Below are 15,759 nucleotides of genomic sequence, written 5' to 3' on the forward strand. Positions count from 1 at the left end.
GATATAAGATATTGAAGATTCTCGTCCATAATAATATGGAATCCACAACCACAAGAATCTTGCTGTGCGACCCCATCAAAGAACGCCCTAGGGGACCTAGAGAGAATATCTAGCTAAAGATTTCTGTTGACATTTTCCAGATTGGGAGGCTTAATCGGCACAAAGTCATAGATGGAAATGATACGTTGAAATATATCCTTGAGAGGCAGGTTCGAATATTTGAAAATTTTGTTGTTCCTCCATTTCCACGTGCACCATAAGACAATGATAATGATAGGTCTCCATGACTCTCTCTATCCACTCCACCAAAAGAACGCTGCGTGCGTAGAAACATGAGAAACTATAGGGAAACCATATAAAGAAGCCAGAGCATGCCATATATTCTGTAGAGAAAGGCATTGGAAGAACATATGAAAGTTGGTTTCCTCAGATGAATCACACATTAAGCATTTGCTCGGCCCGTGCCAATTTCTTTTTTTTAGATTTTCCCAGGACAGATTTTTATTGTGGAACACCAGTGAAGAAAATAGAATCAATTTGGGAGGACTGCCTGTTTTCCAGAAAACTAATGGAAACATGGAATCAGAGATTTTGGCCTTTTGGTCAATCAAATCTTTGTAAATATCCTTTACACACACCTGAGGATTTGCCTTGGGCGTCTTCCACATAAGGAAATCTTGCGTCCTGGACTTGAGAAATCTGCAGCTACTCAAAATATCCCTGACAGAATTCCATTGTCTCCCCAAGACCTCTGACATAACTAGATCGATAGCTTCCTTCCAGAGAGGAATAGGACCTTGCCATGCTTGAATGAGCTTGTCCCATGTAAAATAACCTTTTGCATGGAAAAAGATTAGAAGCCTTTTGGGAATGATTATACTTTCTCGTCCACTCATGATGGGATCTATACCAATAATGATTCTGCTGCCAGTCTGAAGACTCCAATAAAGATTCTTAAGAAAATAGTGCTCTATTTTGCGAAAACTGAGCCATATAGCTGATCCATACCTGACTCCAATCCTTCCAATTCTGAACCAGTATTCCATGTCTTTGCCTTTCATGTATTTTTTTTTATAGCAATGCTCCAAGGCCCTTCCCCGAAGATTCCTCTCTAAAGGGATTTGCACAAGATTGCTTTCCCAAATTATCTCAGATCCATTAAACCCCATCCTCCTGAGGCTTTTGGTAGAGAGATCTACTCCAGACTAGTGAGATGATATTTTCTCTGTTCAAATTTGCCCCCCCAAATAAAATTTGCTGTAATCCTATTCATCTTCTGGATTATACTTGCAGGAAGATAAAATATGTACATCCAGAATACAACAAGCTGCGATAGAACTGCTTGGGAAAGAATTATCCTTCTTGCCAACGTTAGAGACTTGAATTCCCAGGCAGAGATCTTTTTATAGTACCTATCAATTAGCCATTGCCAATCTGTCTTTGAGTAACCTTTAGCCTTTCGCTGAAAACCCAAATATTTGACACCCTCCTTGATTGACCTTGTCTCGACCCCAAACAGACCCGAGATCCATATCACAGTTTCCATATTGACATCATTGTGGAAAAGAAAAGATTTTGACTTGTTGATTTGTAATCCAGTAGCGTTTTGGAACCTATATAGAATGTCATTTAGACAAATCCACGAGAGTCTGCAGAGCATTGCAAAATTGAGTACATCATCCACAAAAAGATTGTGCAATAAGTAGTTGTTCCTGCATATTTTCACCGGCTTGCACTTGTTTTCAGAGACTGCCCTGTTTATATGAATGCTTAGAGTATTCATTGCAAGGATAAACAAAAGAGGGGAGAGGGGGCACCCCTGACGCAGCCCCCTTTCAGATAGAAAAAAAGGAGAGGGGATCCCATTTATGATGACATCATAGTTCACGTTCTCTACACATGCCATGATCCAGCTTATGGCATTTGATCTGAGGCCAATCTTGGCTAATAAGCACTAATAAACCCCCAATCTAAGCAGTCATATGCTTTTTGTAGATCAATTTTCAGAATGGCAGCTTCTGTTTTGTTTGTGAACATAGAAAACACGCTTTCTTGAGTATTTGCGACTGCATACAAAATATTTCTTCCCTTTAAAAAGACATGCTGATCGTTTGTTAGGAAAGAGGCCAATGTTTCCTTTATCCTTTCCGCAATAATTTTTCAAATGATTTTGTATGTTATATTACATAAAGATATCGGCCTATAATCTTGAAAGGAGACTGCATCCATTTTCTTTGGAATAAGAGCTATCTGGGTGGATGTTTGTAATTTGATGAATGCTGCCAGAAATTCTTGCTGCTTCAACCATCATCAACAAGTCTCTTTTGATGATATCAAAAAAATGGATGAAGAACTCTATTGTCCAGCCGTCCGGGCCAGGACATTTATCCGTTTTGAAAGTCTTCATAACACCTAAAAGTTATTCCTCTGTTATGGGCTGAAAGAGGCGATCATTCTTCTCGTCTTCAAACATTTGTGGAACTTGATCGATACCCCATAAAATATATTGAAATTTGCACTCTTCTCTCCTTTTATATTGGTTTTTAAAATGCCTCACAGCTTCCTTTGTGATTTCTTGTTGTGAGAAGAGGAATCCCCCTCGACCATCACTGATTTTCCAAATGGTATTTGTTTCGCGCCTGGAATTAGCAAACTTGTGGAAAAATTTTGTGCTCCTGTCGCCTTCCTTGAGCCAGATCGCCCTACTCTTGAACCTCCAAAAATACTCTTCCTGCTTCAGCAAGATGTGTTTTTCCTTTCAAGGTCATTTATACGGCATCTCATGCTAAAAGGGAGAGAATGAGCGGCCATCGCTATGGATAAACTGTCCAATTCCTTCTAAGTTTCTTTGAGGGCCACTCTGTCGCCCTATCTTTTTTTAATCTGCCATTCTTTTACTACCCTTCTTATAGAGGATAATTTGTCTATGAAGGTCATAAATGGGGGCAGCATATCATTTGCCAACAATTCCTTCCATGTATTTGATATAACTTCATTGAAATCTGGCGTTTCCAGCCATGATTTGTTGAATTTAAATGGATACCCCTTCTTAAAGCCCTTTTCATTCCACCCAAGATAAATCGGCTTGTGGTCGGATATGAACACGTTTTCAATTGATGAATAGGGCATGCCCATTTTATCAATAATACTACAATGAACAATAAATCTATCAATCCTCTTAGCGATGAATGCCTTCTCTATTCTTCCATTGTCCCATGTAGGCATCATTTTGGATGGAGAAATATCCACGAGATTCATATGCAAGAGTTCCAATTTTATGCGGTCAGCAAGCGGGTCATGTTTTCTGCAATGTCCCCATCGTTCCTCTGGGCTTAGAGTAACATTGAGGTCTCCTGCAATCATCAGAGAGTTAATATCAAAAATATCTGAGGCAAATTTTTTTTCCCAGAAGGGAATTCTGTTCTTATAAGGAGCATAGATGTTCAGAATGTTAATGGGACAGTCTGTTCCTCTGATGGATGCAGAGACTAGAATGCCCGCAAAACATTTAAAAGCTTTGGCTCTAATCCAGACAGTGTCCCATAGGACTGCCAGCCCTCCTGAAAGACCCTTTGCTTCTGATGCCACCATGTGCCATGAGGGAAACATTTTCCTAAAGTAGGAGATGGACACATGCTTGCTATCCATAGTTTCCTGAATCAAAATACTTTTTGGCTGAGCTGAGTGAAACAAAGTCTTTAACGCCAAAAATTTGAGGTCTGCCCCCAAACCTCTTATATTCATAGAAATGACGAAGGTCATTTGGGAGGATTTTTAGCCATGCTTGCTCTAAGAGGCTGTATTTCTAACATGTCGAAAATGGGAACGTTTACCAAAGATAGGTTTCCTCATACCTTTGTCTGTATCCTTTGACGACCCTCTAAAATGTCTACTACCTCCTTTGACCTTCTTTCTCACTGTTATATTTTTAGCAGAATTTGGGCTAATGAGGTTAGGAGAAGGATTATTCTGTTTGTGGATGGTTAAGGGCTCCAACTCCAGGGACTTCTTACTTAAAAGTAAGTCTAAGTCGCTATCATACACATTTACAGGAGACGAGACAGGGGAGTTTAGAGGGGTTGGGGATACCATCAGTTCTTTGCCTTTCTCTGATGGAGTTTTCCTAGGAGTCGGCGAGGATGATGAAGTGAGAATAATTTGAGTTCCACTGTAAAATCCTTGAAGGGCTGCATGATTGGGGGGGGGGGGGGATGGTACAACTTTTTCATCAATCGGTTCCGGTGGAGGCTTGCTTAGAAAAGATTGAGACTTTTTAACAGTATTGCAACCCTTCTTTAACGAGTTTTTAGGCTTGTTGCTGGTGCCTTGAGAGAGTTCCTGAGAGAGATCCTGCGAGGGAGAAATGAGACCGTTTTCCAAGATTTCCAAATTTTCCTGCATAGCTTCATTTTCCGTCGATACTGGCTGTAGGAGAAAACTTTTTTTTTTCAGACAGAATGGGGGAAGATACTCGGGTATTTTGATAAAACATTCTGCTTTTTAGCTTCTGGCATCGTGAGCAATTTTTAATGAGGTGGCCTGTCTTGTGGCAGGCGGAGCATCTGAAGGGAATGCCCCAAAAATCCAGTCGTTGATTTATTTTTAGGTCCTGCTAGGCAATCTAAATGTGGTCGGGATATCCCCCCCTGTAGGCCTTTTCAATGAGAATCCACGCAATTCGCTTGTCTTTCTCCCCCTTATATCTCGGGTCAACATAGAAAAATCTTCCAATGGAATTGCCTATCTCAGATAGAGTCTTCGTAGACCACATCTCCAGGGGAAGGTTTGGGAGCTTTATCGAGATCAAGTTGTTAGATGGAGTGTTTCTCAGAGGGTCATACCCAATGTACCATCTATGGAGAGCAAGGAAGCTTCTTTTATGAACCCAGGGTCGGGACAAGATGGCTTCTACATCACTGGCACATAAAAAGTGAAAGCAATACCACTCCTTCATAAGACTTGAAACAATGGGAAAATATCCTATTAATGGTTTCCATTGAGCTTCAAGCCATTTTCTCATCATGGCATCATCCATGTCTGGAAAATGCCACCTGCCCACTAAAGCTAGTTCCTGTAAACTTTCTATTCGCTCAGTCAGGTAGTCACTGTCTAGTTTTAATGCAGCAGGGGGGGAGTAGTTTTTACAGGGTTGCGCGCTTTGTTGTAGTGATTTGCATGTTCATGCATGGTCCTGTATTTTGTTTGCAACACACTTTTATATTTTCCCTCCCTCAAAGGCTAATCTCCCCGAAACCTATCCGCATTCTTATCAACATTTGGCATTGATGGGCGGACCACCACTTTGTCCAGAGTGGATTTCCAACCTCTAGCTAATGTGGCATCTCTCCAATCCTTCTCAGCCTGAATTGCTGCCCTTACCATGGCCTCCGTGGCCGAGGCATCGGACCCACCCTCCATGTGCCTCCAAACTCTACACCCTGGCTAGGAATAAATGATACTTAATGAACTATATAGGTTTCAAATCAAGGGCTCATGCCCCAAGAAGCATGAACAGATGGCAGAAACTGAACATAACACCTGGACTGAACAAACCGAGAGAAAAACACTTTAATACTCTTATGGTAAAATGTACTGATGGCGTCTAAGCACGGGACGGAAATTAGACTATGGGAAAGATTACCATATCAGGATTTTGAGCTAGGAATGAATGAAAAGAGGGAGTTTAATACTTCACTGACAGAGGATCCGGCGCTCGGAATTTGCTGGAAGGATGGTCTCGACTTTCTAGATGAGGGCTCGAAGTCAAATGAAGCTAGGTGTCCAAGAGAATTTACTAAAGCTTATGACACCTATTTATCACTCCTCCCCAAGTAGAATGAAATAAATGGAATAAACTTGTACATAACACCCGGATTGAAATAACCAAGAGAGAGCACTTTAATACTCTTCTGATAAAAGGTACTATCGGCATCAAAGCATGGGACGGAAAGTATTCTGCGGATCTGGGAAATAGACCAAGGGAGAGATTTCCATATCAGGATATTTAGCCAAGAATAAATGATCAGCTGACCGGTTAAAGCATAATACTTGGATGGAGTAATGCCAAGTGAGGGAGATTAATGCTTTTTTGACAGAAGATCCAACGCCAGGAAATTCGCTGGAAGGATGGTCTCGTCTATCCTATGAGGGATCAAGATCATATGGAGCCATGCGTCCAGGGGCATTTACTAAAGCTTATGTCACCTTTCATGGATCTCTATGAATTTTGAAAAAAACCAGGCCTTTAGACTTTTTGGATACCAGATATGGGATTTCGGGATCGGGAGGTGGTTTTCCGGCTCAAGAAACCAGGGCTCCAGACTGGAGGGAAATGACTCAGAACAGAACTCATGAGCTAATGCTGGAGACCTGCCTCTTACTAGAGATTCCCATTACTCGCTGATAGATTCTCTGTTCCTTACAGGATGTTAACTAGATGATTGATCATGGCAGCCAAAACAGCAACAATATATTTTAAAGATACACCACCATGCTCCTAATTTAATTCTACAATCTGAGCAGGGTTTGTAAATCACTATGAACTAATTCAAAATATGAATAATTACCCAAAACATATCTGAGTTACGATCATCCCCTGAGACTAGCTTAAGCACATAAAACACACATCCAAATTCTATATTTTTAAAGCATCACCTCAGAACAGGCTTTCAGGCTATAATGAAACTCACTGTTATCGTGCAAAGACTTTTAATTCATCATAAAAAGAAAAAGTTTAACTCCCTCTAGCTTGAAACAAGACAGATAAAACAAGTTGAATGAAAGAAAACACAGAGTCTGACCTTTACCAGGCGACCGCCGAGGGGAGAGCTGCTTTTATCCTCCAGCAGAAACCGAACCAGACATCGCAAGCCAAATCCATGTAAAAAAGAGCACCAATGTGAAGAGTGGAAGAGGGAAAAAGGATATGCCCGCTTATGAGAGACAGAGAAAAATTTACCCTGACGCCCTGGCGCTCAGGGGAGTAGGGAAGGAACTGTCCAAAACTTTACTCCTCTTACCATCTAATAATATTTATAATGGCTCCAGTCCAGGGAGAGTTGGAGAGTAACGTGTCAACCTAAAGATGAGCCTGACTGGTTCTAGACTCTACTACTGAAGGATGGCTATGGAGTGAGGCACGTTGACGAGATGGGAAAGCATGACCGCTTAGGCATGGACAAATATCAACCGGGTAAAGAAACGTGGCGCTGAGAGAGGCAGCTAGACATGCATAGTTGCAGAAACATACTTGTATATGCCAAAGGTATCACACCATTCCCACATCAAATTTTTTATCATTATCTCCATTACTTTTAGTTTTATCATTATTTCAATTATCGAGTTCAATTGTCTATTTTACATTTTCCCAACTAAGTGTTATTTTCATATGGAATTACCTTACCTTATTTTCTTACTTAGTCATTTATGTGACCATTTACCACACTTTGTCATTTTCCAAGTTGTGTGGAATGTGAAACTTCACATTTCTTTGCAAATTCATGTGCCCATATTTCATGTTTCTTTGCAACTTCAAATTTCTCCACACATTCATGTATCCATACTTTATATTTCTTCACATGTTCATGTTTACCTGCACATTCATAATCCTTTCCTTTTCCTTTTTACTTAGTCATTCACAATCCTCTCTCTTTCCTTTTTACTTAGTCATTCACGTGAACATTTACCACACTTAAGTCATTTTCCAATTTTTTTGGAATGTGAAAATCACCCATACTTTATATTTCTTCACACAACATCACACATACTTCATATTCCTCCACACATTCATATTTCTTTACACTCTTTTTTACTTAATACTTAGTAATTTTTCTTCACATCATTTATTTCTTCATGATTTTCTTACCATAAGTTTTACTGTCCCTTTCTTTGACACACCAACAAGGTGGACTTATCTTTGATTGACATTTGATAGTTATTTATTGAATAGATATGATTGAGCATTGACTTGGTACAATGGTTGGGCATTGAGATGGCAACCACTAACTACATTATACACAATCTACACAAGGTTCCATGGCCCTTTCTATTTCATTGAACTGAGAGGTGATGTCTAGGCAAATCCTCTCTATGAACAGAGACGATCCCTCTAGCCCAATGAGTGGGAATAGAAACCTATGTGACAATATACAAGACACTTTCCAAAATTACAATCGAAATGAGAGAAGAGGAATATGGCCTACCTCGTTCTGATGGTATAACGTCCTCCTTTGTTGAAGACCTCAAATCACTTGCGCCTTAGGCTCAATCCTACTAATCACAACTTTTGAATGCCTGCACAAGAGATCAAAGACACAACAAAGGATACGAATACACTTAGCATAATCGAAAGTAATCCACTTAACAAATAAAAAAGCATTTAGATAAATGATGCATTAGCACACACATTTATGGAAAGTAAACCAACAATCATATATATTAATGGAATAAAGGAGGAAGCATACAACCAAGTCTTGATGTCAATAAACTCTCATTGAGTGAATATCCAAGTCCAAGCTCAAGCTCTCCAAGCACTCCTTCTCCAAGCCAAATGAGTAGCATGTAGGCACTATCTCAGCATAAGGGTGCAAATAGCCAAAGACCAACCATTTGGGAATGGGAAAAGATGAATATATAGGCAGGGAAAGGGAGTTAAGATCTCTCCAAAGATAGGAGAAGGTCCTCATCTCAAGGAGGTAGTTCATAGGGATAAGACCAAAGGGCCAAGTTGAGAGAACTTGACCTCATCCACGTCGAACAACCTCCAACTCGTCGTTTTGGAAGCCTCTAGATCATGAAGCTTCTTGTCCTCTTTGGGAAAAATTTCCTTTTAGGGATCATCGCGAGTATCCAAGCCAAAAACGCGTTGGCATCGCGAGGCTAGTATAGTGAAACTAGCGACCAGCATGGGTTCCCAGTGTAAGGGTAGCGATGATGCTAAATTTAGGGTTTTAGAGCCCTTTTTTCAGGGAAGGCTTAAGGCATTTTTTTCCATCAATATTTTAGGGAGGATATGAGCTACATATCAGGATGGGTGCACTACATGATTGCCAAGTTTCGGGCACTTCAAGGTATGACACAGGGAAGTTCAGGAGGCGTGACAAAATATAGTGTAACAGATGCCCCCTAAAGCATGAAGGAAGAACATGGAGTGATGGCTGAGATGCTTTATGAGCTTTTGTAAGGACGAGAACAAACACTATCAGGACACCTGCAAATCAAGGATGCATATATGTATACATATCTGATATCAAAAGATGAATCCATGGTATGGATGCAACCATCAGGGTAAAAGGGGACTATGTGAAAAGATCCATGGCATGGGCATAACCATCTAAATGAGAAGGATCATCTGTAAATCTGAGATCCAAGGTATGGACACAGAAACCTGATATAAAAGGATCGTCATAGAAATAAATTCCCATGGCATGGTCACAACCATCCGTATAGAAGAAACATGTGTACAATCATAAACAATACATAGCTCCACAAAACTTGAGTCATATCAAACAAAACTCAAGGTCCATCAAAACCCAATCAACATACGAATTGTAACATGCGAATGAATGTGTCAAAGTCGAACATGCTGGAAAACCACCTAATTACTGGCCAATGATGTGGACCGTTAACAGGTATGAGAGGAACCACCAATAATGACAATGGCCCTCAAGGTACAATAGTACAATCCGTGAATGTGAAAATGAAGCTGAAGTTGAACACTCGTGGAATCATCTGATTGAAGGCCAATAGTGAAAACCTGTCATCAGATACGAAGAACTTTCCATTAAGGCATGCAAGCTCTAAGGTACTAAAAGGGAGTTTCTAAGTCATCTTCTTGGATAATGAGCTGAAGTCGACAGGAAGTGATGTGCCGAAGGAGGGCCATGATGATTCCCCCATCATCGACATGAAACAAGGAATAAAGTGAAATGAATGAGTATGATCAAGATGGTAGCAAAAGGTCAGACAATGTATAGGTAACAAACTGTAGATAGGAGTTCTCTTGATCATATTAGCGACATGACTCCGGAGTGTGGCAACATCTGACTCAACATAGGACCAAGGGTTATGATGAAAAATGGAATAGTCAGATGAGAGGCAAAATGGATCACCCAAACCCGAAAGGACAAGTGACTGAGTGAGGATAACCCAAACCCAACATGAGAAATAGATGAGCGTCATGTTCAAGAGTGACATGCTGCCTATACAAGAGATGTTTCACTTTGGCTTTTTCCCCACCATTTCTAGTGAGTACCTCTTTATTTTTACACAAGCTTGAAGCGGATACCATATGCTTCTTCTATAACTTCATTCTTTGAATGAATCCATCCTAGTAAGTTTTACGAGTCATAGGAGGAGAAACTCGGGCTCATCATGGTGACAAGTTTTTCGTCATTTAATTTTTGGTATCTTTTTCATATTTAGAGAGTTTGAAAAAGAGAGGGAAAAGAAAACTCCATCATGTCCCTTTTCGTAATTTGTCTCTCAAATCTGAAAAGGTAGAAAACAAGATTTGAGAGAACCTCTTAGCCATGTTCAACTAAGGTGTTCCTTTTTCATACAATAGTCTATCTCAACTTGGAAAATAGTTAAAATTATATTGAGTAGACCATATTTCATTTACTTTTACGAGTTCAAAACGACAAGTACTTGACGATCTTTTTATGTTTTAAAAGTAAAAAAAGAGCTGAAAGATGACTCCTCTTGGAGGAACGAGTGGTAAAAAAGGATAGCAACTGGTTCCGGTCATGATGGAACTACTAAAAACATGTAAAGGTCAAGAGGATGGCCTCCTCTTGACCTCCTCATCAGCTCAGAGGAGAAAGGTCAAGATCACTGAAAGACTGACCAAGTTCACATGCCTATTTGTCAAGCTAACACTCTCCAGGAACTATCAACATGCTTTATAAAGCTTCCTAGCCATGCATCTAACGCACCTAGGGTAACTCTGTCTATTGCCTCGGGAAGAGCGTTAGTCAACCTAAATGAGTTTTTATGAGTCAAAGGAACATGTTGACCGCCCTATAGTCACTCCTATGTCATCTCATAAAAGTAGGGAAACATCCAGATTCGACCTGTTTGGAGGAATCACTATTCCTAATGGAGTCTACAAACAGGGAAAGAGCATAAAAGAGCATAAAAGCATGGAAATATCACTGCTTTTGCCCAAAGGAACTCATGAAGGATGTTATTATATCTGCTTTTGCGGAGCTCGACTTCAAATTTGGCTTCGAGTTCAGGTTCTAGCCATGCCAGTATCGAGGTGAGGGATTCAAAAGAATATGAGGGTTTGGCAAAAGTTGGGATTTAAACTTGGTACACGAATTTGTAGTGAAGATTATAGCGTAAGTGAATGTGTTGTCTCTGTACTCGGCTTCTGAAGGGAAAATATGGGTCATGGCTGCCAAGCAAGGATGAGCAAGGTACTTCGAAATTGAAGGGCAAGGGTTTTGAACCTAGGAATTTGGTATATATTAGTTTAATTAAGTGCTAATGATTTAATATCCGTAATGCCCGATTGCGCTGGATCCCACAGGATTCTGAGGGCTTGGCTGGTGCGACAGAGCTCGACTTCAAATTTGGCTTCGAGTTTGAGTTTTAGCCATGCGGGTATCGAGGTGAGGGCTTCGAAAGGCTCTGAGGGTTTGGAAAAACTTGGGATTTTGGACTTGGTACACGAATTTGCAGTGAAGATTGCAGTGTCGATGAATGTGTTGTCTCTGTACTCGACTTCTGAAGGGAAAATACGGGTCATGGCTACCAAGCTCAAGGATGAGCAAAGGACTTCAAAATTGAAGGGTAAGTGATTTGAACCTAGGAATCTAATATGTATTAGTTTGATTAACTGTTGTGTCATTGATTGTAATGGCCCCATTCACTCAATTCAACTTCTGCTTCAACATATGTTGTTGGGGTAGGACAATAGCATCAGGGTTTGACACTTTGAATCACATGTTTTCTACGCCTGATAAAGCCCCGACCGACCAATATGCCAAAAAAGTTGCGGGAGCCGTTGTTTTTATAACCACAATTCCCGATCATGCTTGATCCTGCACGGTTCTGAGGGTCTGGCTGGTGCGATAGAGTTCAACTTCAGATATGGCTTCAATTAGGTTTTAGCCATGCAAGTATTGAGGTGAGGTCTTTGAAAGGCTTTGAGGGTTTGGAAAGACATGGGATTTTTGACTTGGTACACAGATAGTGAAGATCACATTGTCAGTGAATGTGTTGTCTCTGTACTCGGCTTCTGAAGGGAAAATATGGGTCATGGATGCCAAGCTCAAGGATGAGCAAGGGTCTTTAGAATTGAAGGGCAAGGGTTTTGAACCTGGGAATATAGTATGTATTAGTTTGATTAAGTGTTGTGTAGTTGATTGCAATGGACCCTTTGAGTTTCGCTTCAACATAATTGTTGGGGTAGGAAAATTGGGTCAGGGTTTGGCCCCTGCGACCTCTGGTCAAGGGCAAGCAGAAGAAAAATATCATGAAGCTACCTCCTCCTCCCTGTCTCCCACATCTTACCACTACGAAGAATCGAACCCTTGCTGCCTCCGTGAGATCATCAGGTCATCTCTTGGAGTTAGATCTAGGTCAAAGTAAGTTCCAGTTCCATTATCATGGGTTTTTTATCTTCTATTATGTTATTTCAATTCGATTATTTTTAAAGAAATTTTGGCTAAAGAAATACAACTCAATGTGTTGCCAATGTTGTTAATATTTCAACACAAATTTTAAAGTGTTTTGATACAAAATTATGTCCTTTGCAAAAGAATATGTGTGAAGGATTAGAAAGGCTAGATAATTTTGAAAATGTAGATATGGTTATAAGAGACATTTAGCATAACATCTGAAATGGCAGTTCATGACCATTATTCATCTGCAATGAGGATGGATAACTGCAACTTTTTAGTTCATTACATTGGAGTTGGTGAAATATTTATTTCATTTTAATTAATATTCACTTATTATCCCTACCGGATGTCGTGGATATTGCATTGGGTTTTTGGTCAAACCATATTAATTTGACATTGACAAAAAAAGAATACAATATTTCTATAGTTTAACCTTGGAAATTGAAATTTATTAATTTTTAAAAATAATTTATTTTATTTTTGTTAAATTTGATTGGTTATCAAATTAAACATGTTATTGCTCGTTGATTTGGGATCTGTGTTATGTATTTAAAATTTTTATGCTGAATTGTAAGCCTATTATGTTGCTTGGTACACACTGTCATCAGTTCATTCTTTTCATGGACCTTTCAGTTCATGTAGTTTATTTTTATTCATCATTCACTGTCTACTATTCACAAGGTTATTTAAGCGGGCAAGAGCTAACGAGCATACTATAGGGCATTAAATGCCTGCTTAGCTGCATGCTCTATAACGCGATAACACACGCGTGCGGTGAGTAGATAAATAAAAAATAATGGCGGTGGAGCATGCAGCTAAGCGGTCATTTAATGCCCTATAGTATGCTCATTAGCTCTTGCCGCAACGAGGTTGTACCCTCAAGATTGTATAATGAATTAATTAATTTTTTTGGGCAACTCACATCTTGAGAAAGGGTAGACGAAAGATTCGTAATTGTGTTCTTTCCGGTGGTAAAACAAATGCAATATTTAAACCCTGCATCAACTTTAATCACTTTACTAAAAAATATTTTTGAGATTCAAATTTATTTAATTTTATATTATTTCTATAAAAATATCAAATAAATTTTTGTATTTAAATTAAATATTAAAATTTATAAAATAATTACCCGGATGCGGGTGATACAACATGCCATTAATGCAGGCACTTGTCTCAACACCTGGGACGCGCTTGACAGGATGGGCATGCGACTCAAGGCAAGGGAGATAGGAATTTATTCAATTCCCATGACAATCGACATTAATACGTTGCAGAACTGGGAGGACAACGCTTTCAAGCCGAACGAGCCTGCTCAGAACCTGGAATGCGCAAGGATGAGGGATCCCTGTCCTCTGCCGGTGCTGAAGGTTGCGAACATGCTATTTAGTGGGCAGGCCCAGTCACGCCAGGCCCAGAACAAGCCATTCGAGGTTGGCATTTGGCAAGAAATTTCACCGGAGGGTCGTCTCAGGGTGGTGGAGCAGAGATTCATAGCCCTTGCGTTAGGAGCTATGATGCGAGGCAGAGGTGTGCCTCCTCGAGGTGGTAGATCTGGCATTCGCATTGCATACGAAGGGGAGGAGCCGCATCCTGTCGCTCCCATGAATGCCATGGCCCCTTCGTCCTCCAGCTCTGAGGAGGAATTTCTGATTCTGCCGGATTCTTACCAGACAATCCGCTTCAGAATTCCTGGAAGGCTCCTTCGCTCAGATGTAATAGTCAATTTTTCGGTTTATCTCTCAGAGGCGGCTCCTGAAGATCACTCATCATCTTCCCCGGCCTCTGCAAGCTTTCAGAGCAGCGAGATTTTATTGGGGGACATGAATGGGAGGGTTTATCGTGTGCCCCGTCCCCTGGCTGCCGTCGCGCCGGTTGATCAACCTCTGCAGGTCCAGGTCCAGGAGAACTCGGCTCATGCCACGTCTGTGCAGGAAATTCCGCCTCCGGGTAATGGTGCTCAGGATAGAGGAGAAGACCACGACTCAATTCACCCAGGTTCGGATGGGCAGCTTTAGTGTGACGAGGAGCTGGTCATCTGGCTCGATTCGCCTAGTCCGGAGCAGAGGAAGCCACCGGAGGCGCCCAGCCACCCTTCCTGAGTCTCCTTGGTTGCTCTTCTCCAGGTTTTTGCTTAAAGTCTTCTATGTCTTTGTTGGTTCTCAATTTGGTCGTTCTCAGTCCTACTTCTATGCCTCCTCATGGCGGTTTGTCTCTAGTCAGTATAGTGTCAAAGGTTAGCGTCCATGGACTTTACAGGGTCTGTTTTTTGTTTGTCTGCTGTCCAAGAAACTCAAATGGACAAAGTCTTGTAACTGGGTCTCACTGGAAAGATAGTCTGTTTCAGTTGTTTCTGTTAGAGGGCTGGCCACGGCCCCCTCGGATGATGTAATCATTGTAAATATTTTCTTACCTTAATACAGACGTAGACTTTACTTAGAAAAAAAAAATTATGTTTAATTATATATAAAATACTAATTATTTATTATTTTATAAACTATAAATATGTATATTTGCATAATGAGTTAGTTAAAATTTTATAGATGACATTTAATAATGAGTTAGAGTAGTGATTAATTAGTTTTAAATTTATTTAATTTTATATTATTTTTATAAAAATATGAATTAAATTTTTGTATTTAAATTAAATATCAAAATTTATAAAATAATTATGTTTAATGGTATACAAACTAATTATTTATTATTTTATAAACTACATATATGTATATTTGCATAATGAGTTAATTAAATTTTTATAAAATGACATTTAATAATGAGTTAGAGTAGTGATTAACTGGTTTTGACGTGTCTTAAATGGTTGTAGACATACATCTTCCTTTTACAATTTTCTTTTGTCTCAATTAATAAAAACTTTGTGGAAGGTTATTCATATTTTTTAATTGTAATTTAAAGAACACATTAGAGATTTATTTATTTTTATTTTTTTGAGATAAATACTATTAATTATTATATTTAATAATAAATTATATTAATATTTATGAATGTTGTATATTACTTTTAAAAATGTATATATTTAGTTTTTTTAAGCTAATTTTTTTAATTGAATCTTTTTATATTTATAGTAAAAAAAAATTTAATTTAACTTTGTCATATATACAATTAATTAAATTTT

Source organism: Pinus tabuliformis, chromosome 4_1, assembly GCF_031772625.1.
Source record: "Pinus tabuliformis cultivar Carrire ecotype Pingquan chromosome 4_1, CPIR1, whole genome shotgun sequence".
Classification (NCBI taxonomy): domain Eukaryota; kingdom Viridiplantae; phylum Streptophyta; class Pinopsida; order Pinales; family Pinaceae; genus Pinus; species Pinus tabuliformis.